We start from the raw sequence: 9,538 nt of genomic DNA, 5'->3' as shown, positions 1-9,538 counted from the left end.
TGCTCGTCCTCGAGTAGGTAAATGATAAAAACAGAATTTTTGATGCGGAGTGCTACTTGGCATAATTTTAATGTAATTCTTCTTAATTGTGGTATGAATATTCAGATCCGAAAGATTCAAGATAAAAGTTTAATATTGACATAAAAAATAATAATACTTCAAGCATACTAATAAAGCAATCATGTCTTCTCAAAATAACATGGCCAAAGAAAGTTATCCCTACAAAATCATATAGTCTGGCTATGCTCTATCTTCACCACACAAAATATTTAAATCATGCACAACCCCAATGACAAGCCAAGCGATTGTTTCATACTTTTGGTGTTCTCAAATTTTTTCAATCTTCACGCAATACATGAGCGTGAGCCATGGATATAGCACTATAAGTGGAATATAATGGTGGTTGTGGAGAAGACAAAAAGGGAGAAGATAGTCTCACATCAACTAGGCGTACCAACGTGCTATGGAGATGCCCATCAATAGATATCAATGTGAGTGAGTAGGGATTGCCATGCAACGGATGCACTAGAGCTATAAGTATATGAAAGCTCAACAAAAGAAACTAAGTGGGTGTGCATCCAACTTGCTTTCTCATGAAGACCTAGGGCATTTTGAGGAAGCCCATCATTGGAATATACAAGCCAAGTTCTATAATGAAAAATTCCCACTAGTATATGAAAGTGATAACATAGGAGACTCTCTATCATGAATATCATGGTGCTACTTTGAAGCACTAGTGTGGTAAAAGGATAGTAACATTATCCCTTCTCTCTTTTTCTCTCATTTTTTTATTTGAGCCTTTTTTATGGCCTCTTTTCTTTTTTTTCGTTCGGAGTCTCATCCCGACATGTGGGGGAATCATAGTCTCCATCATCCTTTCCTCACTGGGACAATGCTCTAATAATGATGATCATCACACTTTTATTTTCTTACAAATCAACAATTACAACTCGATACTTAGAACAAATATGACTCTGTATGAATGCCTCCGGCGGTGTAATGGGATATGCAATGAATCAAGAGTGACATGTATGAAAGAATTATGAATGGTGGCTTTGCCACAAATACGATGTCAACTACATGATCATGCTAAGTAATATGACAATGATGGAGTGTGTCATAATAAACGGAACGGTGGAAAGTTGCATGGCAATATATCTCGGAATGACTATGGAAATGCCATAATAGGTAGGTATGGTGGTTGTTTTGAGGAAGGTAAATGGTGGGTGTATGATACCGGCGAAAGGTGCGCGGTATTAGAGAGACTAGCTGATACGTCTCCAACGTATCAATAATTTTTTATTGTTCCATGCTATTATATTATGTGTTTTGGATGTCTATGGGCTTTATTATCCACTTTTATATTATTTTTGGGACTAACCTATTAACCCAGAGCCCAGTGCCAGTTTCTGTTTTTTCCTTGTTTTAGAGTATCGCAGAAAAGGAAAATCAAACGGAGTCCAATTGACCTGAAACTTCACGGAACTTATTTTTAGAAGGAAAGCAACCTGATGGACTTGGAGTGCACGTCAGGAAAGAAACAAGGGAGCCACAAGGTAGGGGGGCGCCCTCCACCCTTGTAGGCCCCTCGTGGCCCCCCTGACGTACTTCTTCCACCTATATATCTCCATATACCCTAAAAACATCCGGAAGCATAATAGATCGGGAGTTCCGCCGCCATAAGCCTGCGCAGCCACCGAAAGCCAATCTAGACCCGTTCCGGCACCCTGCCGGAGGGGGCGATCCTTCTCCGGTGGCCATCTTCATCATCCCGGTGCTTTCCATGACGAGGAGGGAGTGGTTCTTCCTCGGGGCTGAGGGTATGTACCAGTAGCTATGTCACTACACCACAACACTTAATTAGGGGCAGTTAACTGGCGGGAGAAGTTGCTGAATAAGGAAAAACTATCTGCCGGGACATTTGTTACTGCCGGTACATATACTTTAGGGCATGCAAACTGCCGGTAGAACTTGAGCCGCAGGGGCATTTAGACAGCCGGTACGCCTTGCATGCGCATATTCTGCCGGGACAACACAACCACGGCCCATTTTCTGCCGGGCCCCTTTATTTGGCGCCAAACTGAAATAGTATCGGGCCTAGCACGGGAGACACCCAAAAGTTTCACGGCCGAAGAAATATAGCCGCTTAGCCCAACCTCTCTTCCCCTTTGCTTAAAAAAACCCTCTCTTCCCCAAATCCCTCTGTATCGACCCAGCCACTCCCGTCCCTTCCCCAAATCACAGACCCGCCGCCGCCGCCCCCCACTCCACCGCCGCCCCTTCCTAACTCTACTTCTGGCCGGCCCGTTCTCCCCTTCCCTGTGCGCCGCCGCCCTACCTCTCTTCCTCCGCTGAGCTGCCATTTCCATGGAAGCGGCCCGGCCTGGTCATTGCTGGATCTGTCGGTCTGGCCGCACCGGTGGTCGATGCTGCCGGATCTAGCCCGGTCCTCATCAACGCCGCCCCGGTTGTTCACCTCCACATAAACACTTCCCCCATCGTCATCTTATCCGCCTCGCCCAGATCCGCTGACAGGGTGAGACCGGGAGAGTAGCTGCCTGTCTCCTGAGGAGTTCGTCCCCGACGGCCTCTCCAAGGACTCCCTCTTCCTCACTCCCAACGCCACATGGTGCTCTTCTTCGTGGCATCGCGTTCAAGCAGGGTCAACCGCGAGCTGTATCGTTATCGAGCGTCCCTCTTCTTCGTCGGGCCTGCACCTTCTCGGGGTGCAGCCGTGCAGCACCTGCTGCTGTGGAAGACAGATGGCGCGCTGCTGGTAGAGCTGCTCCACGTCGGCCCTGTCGAGCTCAACCACTAATTGTTCAACCACGCGCTGCACCACCTGTTCCTCTACACTCGCTACCAGTGAGCACCACAACGCCTCTATCATCATCGAGCTCATCACCTGTATGTATGGATCAAGATGCTATCACTTGTTTGTTTCCATGTATGTCTTTTCTCTCCTTAACAAGGACACTCACGGTCACAATGCACCAAATAAATCTTTTGTAGCAAAGTAACCATTTTGTAAAAGAATTCTCAAGTGATTTTATTTTATAATCTTCTCTAGTATTCTGATAGCCTAGTGGAACTTTTACCTTTAATTAACCAATATACACCACAACACACATGGTTTATGCCTTGAGCATTAGTTCAGTTATGCATACATTTTGTGAAGGTTTGTCGCTCCAACTTGTGAAGCCATATAGTTGAGTTTGTACCTATCAGTTGTAATAGCAAAAGTATATGGTCCTATTTCAGGTGTAAGAGTCATTTCCTATTTCAGGTCTAAGAGTCAGTTTAGAAAACAAAACAAGAAAAGGCTCAGGTATACGAGGTCATACGAAAGATTCTTAAAATGTAGGCCATGCTTCGTTTAAAAAAAGAAGGGCATGTTACTGACTTTCGCTTTCATTTCTGATCCATCGGTCAAGGATAAATATTGCGAGCAAGATCACCGCCCAAATATGAATAGTTTAGAATCTTCAAACTTATGCAAAGTTCTTCTCCTAACAAAATCTTGAGAATTGGAAATTTTCATCATTTGTTTCAATTATGTTTTCTTATTTCCCATGCCTTAATTTTTCTATTGGTTGATTACATTCCTCTAGCTAGAACTTACTTTTAAGCTCAGAACCATACAGAAGTGGTAGCACTGAATGTAGGGCCTGTTTGGATACAATGGCTATGCAAGCAGTGACAGTGGATTGGGTTGTTAATTCTTCGGGTTTAGGATTTATTCTGACTCTATTAGGATTTCAGTTATATTTGTTCCAATGTGGGTTAAAACTCCTTACTATTTCAGTAAAGTGCATGCTCTTGGTTTTTCCCATTGACCTTTGTTGCTCTGAATTTGGCCACCTGGGTAGTGTAGCAGTACTTGTTACATGCAGATAGTGTTAGAAATCAGCACTAATTCCGACTTTTTTCCGTCATTGCTGCTTAGCACTCACATTTCTTCGCTGATGGATTTACTATGGAGTGATAGAGGCTTTGCGAAAGGGCTGGAGCTCTAGGGCTTATGGTGGTTCTGCCTAGAAATTGTTACAAACAATCTTGTCCCAGAATTTAAACATAACTAAATCTAGGCTCTTCTCAAAAGCCTCTCACTGTTGATATATATTGACATTGTAGTTAACCTGTATCCTGCTTCGAGTAGTACACCTTATATTGTTAGTATATATAATCACTCAATGGTTTTGAAATAAGTGATGCATTTCTTCTATTACACTCTAGTTGAATCTGATAAAAGAGAACGCTACAACAACCACTTAATAAATTGTCATTGCTACACAAGCATGTAATAATATGTACTTATTGATATATTCTACCAAGGAATATAATTCAAGCTACTTGTCATTGTTTTATTTTTGCAGATGGCGGTGGATTATAATGCTTTGGCGATAATAACACCAAACTTATAGCTATATCGAATAACTCTGACACAAGGTGTAATGTAAGTTCCTTCTTGGAAGATGTTCTTTTGAGATTGATGTCTGGCAGGCATTATCTGTCTCTGCATGTTGTAGACTCCAATGTATATCTTGAGAAAGAAATTTGCTTGAGTAACAAAGAAGTTTCCCATATGATGTTTATGTATTACTTCTAGCAAGGAATCAGAGCTTGGAACCACATGCTTATTCATTGCTATTGTTGGCCTAGAACTTAATATATAACTGCTCCTCTGCTTCTGCACTTTTGAAAACTTAGATTTGTTAATATGATTCAATTTCTTAAATTAAAGCTGATTATGGACATATTTAGTGTCTCTGCCTTATTAGGAGTGTCATTTGATGATAACGTACTTGCATTCAAGTTTTTTCGATGGTAACACCTCCGTCATATTGTGAAGTTTTATATTATTATTCTTAAGATATTTGCATGTCTGTCAAACTGTTTTCTCAAAATTCTTGCCATCTTGCAGTGACAATCCTCAAGCTGATAACGATTCAAATTAGTTTTCCTTTTTTTGCTGGCTAGTACAGTAACTTTGTGCATGGAACATGATTATACCACTTTCTGCTGTACAAGATAGGTACACGTACTATTTACTGTTAATATTTGTACTTTGCACACTATTTGGATGAGAAGTAAGATAAACTTGCTACTATCAGTATGATAAAAATGGACATGTTCTCTACTAAAGTAGAGGTTACTCTAGAGATGTTACTAGTTGCTCTATGTTTCAGAACATATTCGGCTGTTGTATGTGGCCATGCGGCTGCTGTATATGATTGTTGTAACATATTCCTGTTAATATTTGTACAGACTTTGTACAATTTTGATGAGAAGATAAGCTTGTTACTTGTTAAGATAATAAAAATGGTAGAGATTGTTGTAACTTCTTCCTTAAGTGCTGAATGCAACTGTTGTATGTAACATCTTCTGATTTGTTGCAGGTTTCCCAAAGGTACAAGTTCACTAAGGTTTGGAAGTTCTTCAAGCTGCTTGAGATTTGGAATATCTACAACTAAGATGGAGTGATAATGTTGTATGTCTTGTTTGTTGAACCTAGAGATTTGCTCTGCCCATTTTGGTGCTTGTTAAGCTCATTTTGGTTGCGTGGCACACATTTAGAAACATATGATCTCCTCTTGTGGCGGTACTTTATTTTGGTTGTGGCAAACATATATGTACTCCTTTTGTGAACAACCTCCTTATATATGGTCGTTTTGTTTATGGAATGAAGCTTAAGATTTCGATGAAGCCTGTATGTTACTTTGATTGAATTACATGTATAAATTGTATGATATGTCCTGGTTGTCTAGACATATATAGTGGATGGATATTACATAATACGAATGCCTATAAAATTTTGCTAGCGAAATCAACTTGGTGGCGTAACATCTGCCGGGTAAATGTGCTTGTGCAGGCAGTTGAACTGACGGTAATTGTAGTTTCCCTTGCCCCGACCAATCTGCCGGGAGAAAATAGACTGCCGGCAAATGCATGGGCCAGGGCAGAAAAACTGCCGGGAGAAGTTTATCTGCCGGGACAAGTAATCCCCGGCAGCCGTTCTCGTGGCGGTTCTATCTGTCGGGAGAACCACTGTCCGGCAGTTTATTTGCCCTTTAAAGAGCCTTTTCCCGGCAGTTTATTTGTCCTTACATCAGTGTTGTGGTGTAGTGTGTGTTTGATCTCTCTCTCTCTCTCGTGTTCTGGAGGTGGTACGATCTTGATGTATTGCGAGCTTTGCTATTATAGTTGGATCTTATGTTTCTCCTCCCCCTCTACTCTATTGTAATGGATTGAGTTTTCCCTTTGAAGTTATCTTATCGGATTGAGTCTTTAAAGATTTGAGAACACTTGATGTATGTCTTGTCGTGCGTATCTGTGGTGACAATGGGATACCACGTGATTCACTTGACAATGTATGTTTTGGGGAACGCAGCAGAATTTAAAATTTTCTACGCATCACCAAGATAAATCTATGGAGTTATCAAGCAACGAGGGAAAGGGGAGTGCATCTACATACCCTTGTAGATCGCGAGCGGAAGCGTTCAAGAGAACGGGGTTGATGGAGTCGTACTCGTCGTGATCCAAATCACCAATGACCTAGCGTCGAACGGACGACACCTCTGCGTTCAACACATGTACGGTTGGGAAGACGTCTCCTACAACTTGATACAACAAGGGGAAAAGAGAGGTTGATGGAGATCCAGCAGCACGATGGCGTGGTGGTGGAAGCAACGGTGATCTCGGCAGGGCTTCGCCAAGCTCAGGGAGAGGGAGAAGTGTCACATGAGGGAGAGGGAGGCGCCAGGGGCTAGGGTGCGGCAGCCCCCCCCCACTATATATAGGACCCCTAGGGGGGGGCGCCGGCCCTAGGAGATGCAATCTCCAAAGGGGGCGGTAGCCAAGGGGGTGGAGTGCCCCCCAAGCCAAGTGGGGCGCCCCCCACCCCTAGGGTTTCCAACCCTAGGTGCAGGGGGAGGCCCATGGGGGGGTGCACCAGCCCACTAGGGGCTGGTTCCCCTCCCACTTCAGCCCATTGGGCCCTCCGGGATAGGTGGCCCCACCCGGTGGACCCCCAGGACCCTTTCGGTGGTCCTGGTACAATACCGATTACCCCCGAAACTATCCCGATGGCCGAAACTTGACTTACTATATATAAATCTTCACCTCCGGACCATTCCGTAACTCCTCGTGACGTCCGGGATCTCATCCGGGACTCCGAACAACTTTCGGGTTACCGTATATTAATATCTTAATAACCCTAGCGTCATCGAACCTTAAGTGTGTAGACCCTACGGGTTCGGGAGACACGCAGACATGACCGAGATGACTCTCCGGTCAATAACGAACGACGGGATCTGGATACCCATGTTGGCTCCCACATGCGCCTCGATGATCTCATCGGATGAACCACGATGTCGAGGATTCAATCAATCCCGTATACAATTCCCTTTGTCAATCGGTACGTTAATTGCCCGAGACTCGATCGTCGGCATCCCCATACCTCGTTCAATCTCGTTGTCGGCAAGTCACTTTACTCCTACCGTAATGCATGATCCCGTGATCAACCACTTGGTCACATTGAGCTCATTATGATGATGCATTACCGAGTGGGCCCAGAGATACCTCTCCGTCATACTGAGTGACAAATCCCAGTCTCGATTCGTGCCAACCCAACAGACACTTTCGGAAATACCCGTAGTGTACCTTTATAGTCACCCAGTTACGTTGTGACGTTTGGCACACCCAAAGCACTCCTACGCTATCCGGGAGTTGCACAATCTCATGGTCTAAGGAAATGATACTTGACATTCGGAAAAGCTATAGCAAACGAACTACGCGAACTTTGAGCTATGCTTAGGATTGGGTCTTGTCCATCACATCATTCTCCTAATGATGTGATCCCGTTATCAATGACATTCAATGTCCATAGTCAGGAAACCATGACTATCTTTTGATCAAAGAGCTAGTCAACTAGAGGCTCACTAGGGACGTGTTGTGGTCGATGTATTCACACATGTATTACGATTTCCGGATAACACAATTATAGCATGAACAATAGACAATTATCATGAACAGGGAAATATAATAACCATTTTATTATTGCCTCTAGGGCATATTTCCAACAGTCTCCCACTTGCACTTGAGTCAATAATCTAGTTACATTGTGATGAATCGAACACCCATAGAGTCCTGGTGTTGATCATGTTTTGCTCTAGGGAGAGGTTTAGTCAACGGATCTGCTACATTCAGGTCCGTATGTACTTTACAAATATCTATGTCTCCATTTTGAACACTTTCACGAATGGAATTGAAGCGACGCTTGATATGCCTGGTCTTCCTGTGAAACCTGGGCCCCTTGGCAAAGGCAATAGCTCCAGTGTTGTCACAGAAGAGAGTCATCGGGCCCGACGCATTGGGTATGACTCCTAGGTCGGTAATGAACTCCTTCACCCAGATTGCTTCTTGTGCTGCCTCCGAGGCTGCCATGTACCCCGCTTCAGATGTAGATCCCGCCACAACGCTTTGCTTGCAACTGCACCAGCTTACTGCCCCACCATTCAAAATATACACGTATCCGGTTTGTGACTTAGAGTCATCCAGATCTGTGTCGAAGCTAGCATCGACGTAACCCTTTACGACGAGCTCTTCGTTACCTCCATAAACGAGAAACATATCCTTAGTCCTCTTCAGGTACTTCAGGATATTCTTGACCGCTGTCCAGTGTTCCTTGCCGGGATTACTTTGGTACCTTCCTACCAAACTTACGTTAAGGTTTACATCAGGTCTGGTACACAGCATAGCATACTTGATAGACCCTATGGCCGAGGCATAGGGGACGACACTCATCTTTTCTCTATCTTCTGTCGTGGTCGGGCATTGAGCTGTGCTCAATCTCGTACCTTGCAACACAGGCAAGAACCCCTTCTTTGACTGGACCATATTGAACTTCTTCAATATCTTGTCAAGGTACGTACTCTGTGAAAGACCAATGAGGCGTCTCGATCTATCTCTATAGATCTTGATGCCTAATATGTAAGCAGCTTCTCCAAGATCCTTCATTGAAAAACACTTGTTCAAGTAGGCCTTTATGCTTTCCAAGAATTCTATATCATTTCCCATCAACAGTATGTCATCCACATACAATATGAGAAATGCTACGGAGCTCCCACTCACTTTCTTGTAAATGCAGGCTTCTCCATAAGTCTGCGTAAACCCAAACGCTTTGATCATCTCATCAAAACGAATGTTCCAACTCCGAGATGCTTGCACCAGCCCATAGATCGAGCGTTGGAGCTTGCACACCTTGACATCATTCTTAGGATCGACAAAACCTTCCGGCTGTGTCATATACAATTCTTCCTTAAGGAAACCATTAAGGAATGCCGTTTTGACGTCCATTTTCCATATCTCATAATCATAGAATGCGGCAATTGCTAACATGATTCGGACGGACTTCAGCTTCACTATGAGTGAGAAAGTCTCATCGTAGTCAACCCCTTGAACTTGTCGATAACCCTTAGCGACAAGCCGAGCTTTATAGATGGTTACATTACCATCCGCGTCTGTCTTCTTCTTAAAG

At 43.7% G+C, this 9,538-nt stretch overlaps 1 long non-coding RNA gene across 1 annotated transcript; it reads left to right on the top strand.

The window, feature by feature from the left end:
* The first annotated feature begins 2,168 nt into the window (after positions 1–2,168).
* On the top strand, positions 2,169–5,706 carry LOC123152482 (uncharacterized). The gene is made up of 3 exons (XR_006476211.1): positions 2,169–2,907; positions 4,377–4,456; positions 5,400–5,706. It is a non-coding gene; the product is annotated as an uncharacterized lncRNA (long non-coding RNA).
* Positions 5,707–9,538: the final 3,832 nt, after the last annotated feature.

The sequence above is a fragment of the Triticum aestivum genome, chromosome 7A (genome assembly GCF_018294505.1).
Source record: "Triticum aestivum cultivar Chinese Spring chromosome 7A, IWGSC CS RefSeq v2.1, whole genome shotgun sequence".
Classification (NCBI taxonomy): domain Eukaryota; kingdom Viridiplantae; phylum Streptophyta; class Magnoliopsida; order Poales; family Poaceae; genus Triticum; species Triticum aestivum.
This window is presented reverse-complemented; position numbering and strand designations above follow the sequence as displayed.